This window comes from Nerophis ophidion, linkage group LG01 (genome assembly GCF_033978795.1).
Source record: "Nerophis ophidion isolate RoL-2023_Sa linkage group LG01, RoL_Noph_v1.0, whole genome shotgun sequence".
Classification (NCBI taxonomy): domain Eukaryota; kingdom Metazoa; phylum Chordata; class Actinopteri; order Syngnathiformes; family Syngnathidae; genus Nerophis; species Nerophis ophidion.
The window spans coordinates 31,340,598-31,352,654 of NC_084611.1; positions in this window are offsets into that span (position 1 = coordinate 31,340,598).

Sequence of the window (12,057 nt, forward strand, 5' to 3'; positions counted from 1 at the left end):
ATTGAATATACTGCAAAGACAATATACTTAATGTTTGAACTGAGAATTTTTTTTTTTTGGCAAATAATCATAAACTTAGAATTTAATGGCACCAACACGTTGCAAAAAAGTTGGCACAGGGGCATTTTTACCACTGTTACATGGCCTCTCCTTTTAACAATACTCAGTAAATTTTTGGGAACAGAGGAGACCATTTTTTTAAGCTTTTTAAGAAGAATTATTTCCCATTCTTGCTTGATGTATAGCTTAAGTTGTTCAACAGTCCGGGGTCTCCGTTGTGTATTTTAGGCTTCATGCGCCGCACATTTTCAATGGGAGACAGGTCTGGACTACAAATAGGCCAGCCTAGTACCGGCACTCTTTTACTATGAAGCCAAGCTGTTGTAACACGTGGCTTGGCATTGTCTTGCTGAAATAACAACGCTTGGATGGCAACATACAGTATGTTGTTCGATATGTACCTTTAAGCATTAATGGTGCCTTGGACACTAATACACCCCCATACCATCACAGATGCTGGCTTTTGAACTTTGCGCCTACAACAATCCGGATGGTTCTTTTCCTCTTTGTTCCGGAGGACACGACATCCACAGTTTCCAAATACAATTTGAAATGTGGACTCGTCAGACCAGTGTTCCACTTTGTATAAGTCCATCTAAGATGAGCTTGGGGCCAGCGAAGCAGGCGGCATTTCTGGATGTTGTTGATAAATGGCTTTCTCTCTGCATAGTAAAGTTTTAACTTACAAATGCAGCGACTAACGGTACTTACTGACAGTGGTTTTCTGAAGTGTTCCTGAGCCCACGTGGTGATATCCTTTACACACTGGTGTCACTTTTTGATGCAGTACCGCCTGAGCGATCGAAGGTCTGTAATATCATCGCTTACGTGCAGAGATTTCTCCAGATTCTCTGAACCTTTTGATGATATTACGGACCGTAAATGGTGAAATCCCTAAATTATTCGCAATAGCTCGTTGCGAAATGTTCTTCTTAAACTGTTCAACAACTTGCTCAGGTATTTGTTGACAACGTGGTGACACCCGCCCCATCCTTGTTTGTGAATGACTGAGCATTTCATGGAAGCTGCTTTTATACCCAATCATGACACTTGTCATGGTCCACGGTCCGGATCCTGTTTTCGTTATGTTCTGTTAGTTTTAGACTCCATTAGTTCCTGTTTTTGTGCACTCTTGTTTGTTTTAGTTACCATGACTAGTTTTCACCTGCCTCTGGTGTTCGGAACGCGCACCTGTTTTCCAGTCAGTCGTCTTGGCGTCGTTGCTAGTAGTTACATGCCATACCAGAGTTCAAGTTGTTTGATTCATGCCGTGTCCACGTAAGTCGTGTTTATTTCATGCCACAGTTTTGTGTTTGTTCCAAGCCATAGTTTATGCTGTTTGTTTCATGCCACAGTTGTGTGTTTGTTCCACGCCATAGTTTATGTTTGTTTACCTCATGCCCTGCCAAGATTTCTTGAGAAGATTAAAATCATCTCCTCCCTTATGCTGTTGTCCGCAGTCGATCTTGCAGTGAGACGCAAACCCCCTTCTTGACAGCACCCACCTGTTCCCAATTAGCCTGTTCACCTGTGGGATGTTCCAAATAAATGTTTGATGAGCATTCCTCAACTTTTTTCAGTCTTTTTTGCCACTTGTGCCAGCTTTTTTTTAAAAACATGTTGCAGGCATCAAATTCCAAATGGGCTAATATTTACAAAAAAATAACGACTTCTAGTTTGAACCTTAAGTATCGTGTCTTTGCAGTCTATTTAATTGAATATATGTTGAAAAGGATTAGCAAATCATTGTATTCTGTTTTTGATTTACCATTTACACAACGTGCCAACTTCACTGGTTTTGGGTTTTGTATTTATAGTAATGTTAATTCCCTGCTGCTGCAGTAAAATACTCCACAGCCTCACCTTTGCTGCAGTAGTATGTTTATTTTTTGCTTTCAGACTGTTGCTGGGCAAAGTGCGTCACATTACATCGGTGAAGACAGAACAGCCTTGTTCTCCATTTGTTAGCATGCGTGATGCGTTGAATTGGCCAAGTTATATTCTGCTTGCTGCGGCACAACCAAAACTGAGCAGACTAACTGTCTAGATCATGGGTCTCAAACTCAATTTACCTGGGGGCCACTGGATGCAGAAACTGGGTGAGGCTGGGCCGCAAGAAAAGTTTTTCTTAAAAAATCTAACATGCACTTTTTAATGAATTCACCTTCTATGAATGGCTTTCCCGCCCTAGCAGCATACTTGCCAACCCTCACAATTTTTCCGGGAGACTCCTGAATTTCAGTGCACCTCCTGCATGCGGCCCGTTAAGCTTTTCAATCTGGTGAGCCCACTGGACATTCCCAAAAAATGTTTTTAGATCTTTAAGATCATAGCTGTAGCTGCCATTATGATGTGCAGCGATGTTATCAAATTACCATAAGTTTTGAACTATACGAAGTATATCTATGGTTGGAATCTGCCCTTTTGCATTATATACTAGTTACTATGGTAATCTAAGTCGAGGCACCAAGCAGTGTGGGTGGGGGGTGTTTCCACAGAGTTGTCAAACCTGAGTCTTGTCTGGGTTATGTCTAGGTACAGGTTGTTTATTGCATTTCGCTTGATTGTAAAATATGTTGATCGAGAGGAGGAGTTATGTTCGTTGTCAATATTCAGTGTTTTATCGTTCATGGTTAAGACTTAAACTTCCTTTTATTGTCATTCAAATTTGAACTTTACAGCACAGATACGAACCAAATTTAGTTGCAATAGCTCATTGTAGTGCAGGATAAAAGAGCAATAATGAGCAGATATAAATAAATAGATTACTGTACAGATACATATATTTCACTTTTGCAAATGCATCCACGTTTATGGATTTATATTATCTTTATATTCCAGTGAGTTAATCCGTTTTTGGGGGAAATTGAGGGGATCATTTTGATGCATTCAAGAGCCTAATGGCTTGAGGGAAGAAGCTGTTACAGAACCTGAAAGTTCTGCTACGGAGGCTGCAGAACCTCTTTCTAGAGTCCAGCAGTGAAAACACTCCTTGGTGGGGGTGGCAGGATTCCCTACAGATTTTCTGAGGCCTGGTCAGGCAGCAGCTTTTTGCGATTTCCTGGATAGGAGGAAGAGGAGTCCTGATGATCTTTTCCGCTGTCCTCACCACTCTCTGTCTTCTTCCGCATATCTGAGGCCAGGTCGCCGGGGCATCAGCCTAAGCAGGGAAGCCCAGACTTCCCTCTCCCCAGCCACTTCGTCCCGGGGGATCCCGAGGCGTTCCCAGACCAGCCGGGAGACATAGTCTTCTCAACGTGTCCTGGGTCTTCCCTTGGCCTCCTACCGGTCGGACGTGCCCTAAACACCTCCCTAGGGAGACTTTCGGGTGCCATCCTGACCAGATGTCCGAACCACCTCATCTGGCTCCTCTCCATGCGGAGGAGCAGCGGCTTTATTCTGAGCTCCTCCCGGATGGCAGAGCTTCTCACCCTATCTCTCAGGGAGAGCCCCAACACCCGGCAGAGGAAACTCATTTCGGCCGCTTGTACCCGTGATCTTGTCCTTTCGGTCATAACCCAAAGCTCATGACCATAGGTGAGGATGGGAACGTAGATCGACCGGTAATTGGAGAGGTTTGCCTTCCGGCTCAGCTCATTCTTCACCACAACCGATCGAAACAGCGTCCACATTACTGATGACGCCGCACCGATCCGCCTGTCGATCCCACGATACATGGCATTGAAGTCCCATCTTAAAAAAACTAACTTGTATACTCTAACCTTCAAATAGACCCTTCTTTTAGACCAGTTGATCTGCCGTCGCTTTTCTGCTGTGCCCCCCTCTCCTTTGTGGAGAGTGGGGGCACAGATTAGGTGACCACAGATGACGTGCTAGCTGTTCAAAGTCGGGACACGGGATGGACCACTCATCTGTGCATCAGTTGGGGACGTCTCTGCGCTGCTGACTTGTACCCAGCCAAGACGATCTCCGGTTGTCCCCAGTATGGACTAGCCTCTCACACTATTATGTTAGATTCATTATGGACTGGACTCTCACAGTATTATGCTAGCTCCACTATGGACTGGACTCTGAAAGTATTATGTTAGATCCACTATAGACTGGACTCTCACAGTATCATGCTAGATCCACTATGGACTGGACTCTCACGTATTATGTTGGATCCACTATGGACTGGACTCTCACAGTATCACGCTAGATCCACTATGAACTGGACTCTCAAAGAGTTATGTTAGATCCACTATGGACTGAACTCTCACACAATGATGTTGGATCCACTATGGACTGGACTCTCACAGTATTATGCTAGATCCACTATGGACTGAACTCTCCAAGTATTATGTTAGACCCACTATGAACTGGACTCTCACTGTATCACGCTAGATCCACTATGGACTGGACTCTCGAAGTATTATGTTAGATCCACTATGGACTGGTCTCTCACACAATTATGTTAGATCCACTATGAAATGGACTCTCACAGTATAATGATAGATCCACTATTAACTGGACTCTCACAGTATCACGCTAGATCAACTATGGACTGGAGTCTCACAGTATCACGCTAGATCAACTATAGACTGGAGTCTCACAGTATCACGCTAGATCCACTATGGACTGGACTCTTACAGTATCATGCTAGATCCACTATGGACTGGACTCTCACAGCATCATGCTAAATCCACTATGGACTTGACTCTCACAGTATCACGCTAGATCCACTATGAACTGGACTCTCAAAGTATTATGTTAGATCCACTATGGACTTGACTCTCACAGTGTCACGGTAGATCCACTATGAACTGGACTCTCAAAGTATTATGTTAGATCCACTATGGACTGGACTCTCAAAGTTTTATGTTAGATCCACTATGGACTGGAGTCTCACAGTATTATGTTAGATCCACTATGGACTGGACTCTCAAAGTATTATGTTAGATCCACTATGGACTGGACTCTCAAAGTTTTGTGTTAGATCCACTATGGACTGGAGTCTCACAGTATTATGTTAGATCCACTATGGACTGGAGTCTCACAGTATTGTGTTAGATCCACTATGGACTGGACTCTCACATTATTATGCTAGATCCAGTCAATGTCCATTGCACCGGTCACCCAGGTGGGTGTGGGGGTCTGGGTTCCAACATCTGCGGTCCCCTCCAAAGTTTCTCATTGTAATCCCATTGGGTCGAGTTTTCCTTGCCCTTATGTGGGATCTGAGCTGAGGATGTCGTTGTGACGTGTGCAGCCCTTTGAGACACTCGTGATTTAGGGCAATGTAAGTAATCGTTGATTGATTGATTGATTGATTGATTGATTGATTGATGAGCTATGAACATATGTTATGAAGGTTGTAAAGTTTTTTAATTCTGCTTTAAAGTCCTAGTATCATCATAACACATTTGTAATATACACTAGACTGATGTTTTCATGATACAAGAGTTCGGGAGATACAAAAAACTTCAAAATATTAACCCTGTTGTTACAGTGCTTATTTTGAAAAAATGCAAATATTGCAATATTCTGCAGTGTAAATAGCGAATAGTTGTTGTGCGCTGCAGAGAAGAAGCGAGCAATCCATCAAGGCAATGCAGCAAGTTATCGACCCATCGTTTGATTAATGACAGCGGCTATCTCTGCTGCAATGACCTCTCATCTGCTGCTGATCTGGCTATGCCATCTGTCTGCTCCACTTTCACATCACAACATCCAACATCCAGCGTCCTGCGTCCTGCCCGCAACCTGCACAAGACGGCCGATCATCTGCCCTGCCCTTGTTCCTCCGTTTAAAAATACTCCTATTTGTACGCGATGTCATCATTCATAATCCCGCCGATAAATAGGGAGAGGTTGAGCGGGATGAAGGATGAGCGGTGGGGCTCATCTGGAGGCGTCCGAAAACTACTCAATCATCTTGTCCTAACACTTCCTTCATGGTGACTGGAAAATGGTCAATCACTGCTGCAAGATGCATTTTTAATAAGTTTATTTGCCAATGATTTTGTTAACATTATATTCAAGAGTAACTCCACTTTAACAAGAGTAACTCCCATTTGCTATTGCTTGGTTGTGCCTTTCCCATGAATTACTTTTTTCAGGCTTCTTATTGGCTAAACCATACTTATGGTTAGAGATTATAGCGCCAACTGTTGTAATTATAATTCCATATGCCGTTGATCTCCGATTTGTTTGTACAAACCCTGTTTCCATTAGAGTTGGGAAATTGTGTTAGATGTAAACATAAATGGAATACAATGATTTGCAAATCCTTGTCAACCCATATTCAGTTGAATGCACTACAAAGATCTTGTTGATAAATGGCTTTTGCTTTGCATAATAGAGCTTTAACTTGCACTTACGGATGTAGCGACAAACTGTATTTAGTGACAGTGGTTTTCTGAAGTGTTCCTGAGTCCATGTGGTGATATCCTTTAAAGATTGATGTCGGTTTTTTATACAGTGCTGTCTGAGGGACCGAAGGTGACGGTCATTCAATGTTGGTTTAATAATAATAATAATAATAATAATAATGATGGATTAGATTTATATCGCGCTTTTCTATTGTTAGATACTCAAAGCGCTCACAGAGAAGTGGGAACCCATCATTCATTCACACCTGGTGGTGGTAAGCTACATCAGTAGCCACAGCTGCCCTGGGGTAGACTGACGGAAGCGTGGCTGCCAGTTTGCGCCTACGGCCCCTCCGACCACCACCTATCATTCATTCACCAGTGTGAGCAGCACCGGGGGCAAGGGTGAAGTGTCCTGCCCAAGGACACAACGGCAGCGATTTGGATGTCAATAGGTGGGACGCGAACCTGCAACCCTCAGGTTTCTGGCACGGCCGCTCTACCCACTACGCCATGCCGCCCACTCCATGTAAGCCCCAGCTTACGTGGAGTGATTTTTACAGATTCTTGGAACCTTTTGATGATATTATGGATCGTAGATGTTGAAATCCCTAAATTTCTTGCAATTGCACTTTGAGAAACGTTGTTCTTAAACTGTTTGACTATTTGCTCACGCAGTTGTGGACAAAGGGGTGTACCTCGCCCCATCCTTTCTTGTGAAGAACTGAGCATTGTTTGGGAAGCTGTTTTTATACCCAATCATGGCACCCACCTGTTCCCAATTAGCCTTTACACCTGTGGGATGTTCCAAATAAGTGTGTGATGAGCATTCCTCAAATTTATCAGTATTAATTGCCACCTTTCCCAACTTCTTTGTCACGTCTAAAGTTAATGATTATTTGCACAAAAAAAAATGTGTATCAGTTTGAACATCAAATATGTTGTCTTTGTAGCATAGTCAACTTAAAATGGGTTGAAAATGATTTGCAAATCATTGTATTCTGTTTATATTTACATATAACACAATTTCCAAACTTATATGGAAACCGGGTTTGTACTTCATCACGATTTTCCTCATAACCAATAACATAGCTTAAGTTAATTCAGTCTCTATGTAACAATATTAACTGTAATGCAAATATTATTTGAGCACAAATGTTACACGTATCCATGCAATATAAATTTGACCAAAGACAAAGTCGTAATATGTTTGAAAAAACAAAACCGAAAAACATATATTTTTTTTGAGAGAGGAAGTCATACCGTTTTGGAAACATTGGGAAAATAAAGATTTTAAACTTTTGACTTATTTCCTATTGTTGTTATTGGGACCAAAACAGTTATGAATACTATCACAATATTGTTAAATCTGCTCATAAAGTACCTACACTCACACTGAAATCGTATAAGATGTTTTAATAGTACAAACCCCGTTTCCATATGAGTTGGGAAATTGTGTTGGATGTAAATATAAATGGAATACAATGATTTGCAAATCCTTTTCAACCCATATTCAGTTGAATATGCTACAAAGACAACATATTTGATGTTCAAACTGATGAACTTTTTTTTTTTGCAAATAATCATTAAATTTTTATTTTGATGCCAGCAACACGTGACAAAGAAGTTGGGAAAGGTGGCAATAAATACTGATAAAGTTGAAGAATGCCCATCAAACGCTTTTTTGGAACATCCCACAGGTGTGCAGGCTAATTGGGAACAGGTGGGTGCCATGATTGGGTATAAAAACAGCTTCCCAAAAAATGCCCCTGCTTATTTCACCAAGACAATGCCAAGCCACATTCAGCACGTGTTACAACAGCGTGGCTTCGTAAAAAACGAGTGCATGTACTTTCCTGGCCCGCCTGCAGTCTGTCTCCCATCAAAAATGTGTGCCGCATTATGAAGCGTAAAATACGACAGCGGAGACCCCGGACTGATGAACGACTGAAGCTCTACATAAAACAAGAATGGGAAAGAATTCCACTTTCAAAGCTTCAACAATTAGTTTCCTCAGTTCCCAAATGTTTATTGAGTGTTGTTAAAAGAAAAGGTGATGTAACGCAGTGGTGAACATGCCCTTTCCCAACTACTTTGGCACGTGTTGCAGCCATGAAATTCAAAGTTAAATATTATTTGCAAAAAAAAAATAAAGTTTATGAGTTTGAACATCAAATATTTTGTCTTTGTAGTGCATTCAATTGAATATGGGTTGAAAAGAATTTGCAAATCAAATCATTATATTCCGTTTATATTTACATCTAACACAATTTCCCAACTCATATGGAAATAGGGTTTGTAGATAACAGACACATGATATAATACATAGAATGATTAGATATTATATATTGAATGTTATTGTTTTGTGATGGTTTAAATATGTTTTTTTTTTTTAAATTTGAATCTGAAATCAACAAAGGCTCATATATCCAAATATATGAAAATGAAAAAGAAAAAGAAAATCTGGTCCTGTCCCTGTCTGAAAGCCTACTGGATTAATATTTTTTAAAACATCTTGCAGATGCATTACATTTTAAGTTGACGCATTGTGCCGAAGTGGCTATTTTTTTAATTCCACCAAACTATTGAAAAAATTAAGCAGACTTTTAGGGATAGTGTCACCTTTGTATCATTAATAGCTGGTAGAAGGATTTTGTTGGAGTGGAAATCACAGTTTGCCTCCAAAGCCTCCCTTTGACTTAAAAACCTCATGTTTTTCTTAGATTTAGAGAAAATGTAATATAATCTGAGGGGTACACCAAAAGAATTTGACATGACCTGGGCTGTGTGATTAGTTACATAGCTAAATCAAAGACATTGTAGGATAAATGTGACATTCACTGTTGACAATGAACTTTTCCAACTACCTTAACTCTTTTATTGTTGTTGTTTTTATCAAGTGACATTTCTCTGTACTTTTATTTTTGTTGTTACTTGATTTCCTTTTTGTCAGTTTGTGTGATTCTCTATCTACATTGCTACCCACTGTGACTGAAATGTACGACGTGGGGTGGGAAATGTACGACGTGGGGTGGGAGGGGGTGTTATTATTTTATTTTTTTGTGGGGGGGGCAAAAAAGTGTCGGTTTTCATAGTACCTCTATTATGTTTTCCCTATCAAAGGAATGTGGATGTTGGGAAGTTATGTCAGGAAGTGGATGTTATATTATGGAATGGATTAAGCAGAGAAATTAAATACTAATATGATCCACTTCAAGAAACTCCTCAAACTTAAAGTGTTCACAAAGTACAAAGGAGAAGAAGATTCTGAATTTATTTCATCCATCGAATATTTCATTCTCAAAATAATCTTACTTACCTCATCATATGAAATATGACTTACTTCACCATTTATTTTTTTATTTTTTTATGATTACTTATGGAGTATTGAGAACAGGAAGTGAACAAAAGTTTGAACAACTGTTATGTAAAACAAAATGGGTAGGATTAAATGAGCTCTGCTTCTTCCTACTCCTTTTTGAACATGCTGAAAAGAGAAACTGGAAATCGTGATGTATCATGTTGTATGCATGCATGTTCAAAATAAACTCAAATTCAATGAATAAAAAAATATTATTAAAAAAAAGAAAATCAATTATTAATTCTAAATGATTACTACAGAGTGAATCATAATTATATTGTACCTGAAAAAAATAGACAAATGCATTTGTCAAAATTCAACGTCAATACTTGATTTTTCACTTTTGAAGTTTATTTTTTCACGTACAGAACATTGCCCCTAATTCGGCTCCATATAAAATGTGACGATCTGTCACTTCATTTACGTTTTGTGCTTATTTCCTATCAGCGCTCTTATTTTGGTTCAATTTCCTGCTTGTCTCCCTGAGCGCTGTTTCCCCTCACCTGCTGCTGATTGGCAGCCTTGCCACACCTGGTATTAATAAGCAGGACCGCCTATTCCTCAGGGCTCGAGGATTGATTTATGTTTCTGGACCGTTTACATGCACGACTGCTTCCTTCTCTGTTTAAATATATTAAAATCCTCTTACCTCATCTTCACTCTCCTGGTCCCTGCATCTTGGGGTCACAACTACCGCAGCCATGCGAGTTCCTAACATAAAAAAAGTGTAAATAATGACGTCTTTCGCATGAATTAATTTGTTTTTGTACACGTTGTGCATCCCGCTACATCAGACCTGGGCAAATTAAGGCCCGGGGGCCACATGTGGCCCATTAAGATTTTCAATCCGGCCCGCCGGACATTCCCAAATATTTTTTTTAGATCTTTAAGTTGGGTGAATAATTTAAACTCACTATACCTGTATGTTTTAGCGCTTTCATGTCATATATATGTTGGAACTCTACGCTACTTTATATTAGAAATGGCAACAGCGGAGGATGAATGTCCCATAACAAGAAGATAGAGAAAAAGAAGAAGCTTATCAACTATGGAGACGACACGGACTACAAAGGCGGACATGCGCAATTTTTCAGGACTTATGCAGATCTTAAATACAGATCGGCAGATACCAGAAGGTAAGAAAAGTTGCTTTTGCATAATATTGCGAAACAAAACACCAGATAATGTCTTACCCTATACACACCCCATAATAATACTTGTATGTTGAAGCATGTTGGAATCTGCACTTTTGCATGCTATACTAGTTACTTAGTCATATAAGTCACAGCAGCTCAGACGAGGCACCAAGCAGTGTGGGTGGAGAGGGTTTCAATAGAATGTTTCCAAAGCGGCCAGCCTGAAATACGGGTGTCAGGGATAGACACGGAAGAAGATTTTTACAAGAAAGTTTTAAAGCTTAGCGATATATTGATATCAGATTGTCAGTGGGTTTATTTTTTATCCTTTGCGTTATTATTTCATGGTGTTTGTTGCATTTTTTTTGCATTTTGCTTAATTGTAATATATGTTGACCAAGAGGGGTTGTGATGTTCAGTGTTTTATCGATCATAGTTAATATTGTAAATCCTACATTTTTTATTTTCATGTACATTCTGGGTGTCTCATTCAGTAAAAAGTAAATAAAATTCCATTCCGTTTTTTAAGGCGGTCTGTCATAATTTAATCAGGCATTATTGTGAGGTTTTGTATTAGAGTTCCTAAAAATAGATATACCGGCCCCCAGACATATTTATTTCTCTAAATTTTGCCCCCGGAGTCAAATTAATAGCCCAGGCCTGCTCTATATTCGAGTCCAACTCTACGTGCATCATAGGAGTCAAGCAAGACGAAACAAACTCATTCCTGCCTTGAGTGAACTTTTTTTATTGTTTATCCTAAACAAACTGTCAAGTGCTCAGCTGCAGGAGAACATTTGAAACAAGGCCCGGAGCTCAACATGCAAACTTGCGAAGTCTAAGAGACTAAAAGTTTGGACCGTCCTAATATACATTTCACTCTGAGGCTAGGTGGTAATTGCAAGAAGCAAAAGTGGTTGTTGTGTGTGAGAGGAGCAGACACCATCTGGCAGCTGTATTATGTATGAGCACAGGAAAGAATGAGAAGTCAGGTGAAAGTTAATAAAGGATGCAGGAAGAGAAGAAGGCAACCGTCCTCTCAGAGCGCAAACAACTTTGATTTACACTAATAACTTCATAAGGTATGCTATGATATCTCATAATGAGTTGCACAGGCTTTTGGGGGCACACAACTTTTTAGAAGCAACGAGTCATTATGTTATTTTATTGCTCTTCTCAGTCCCGAATA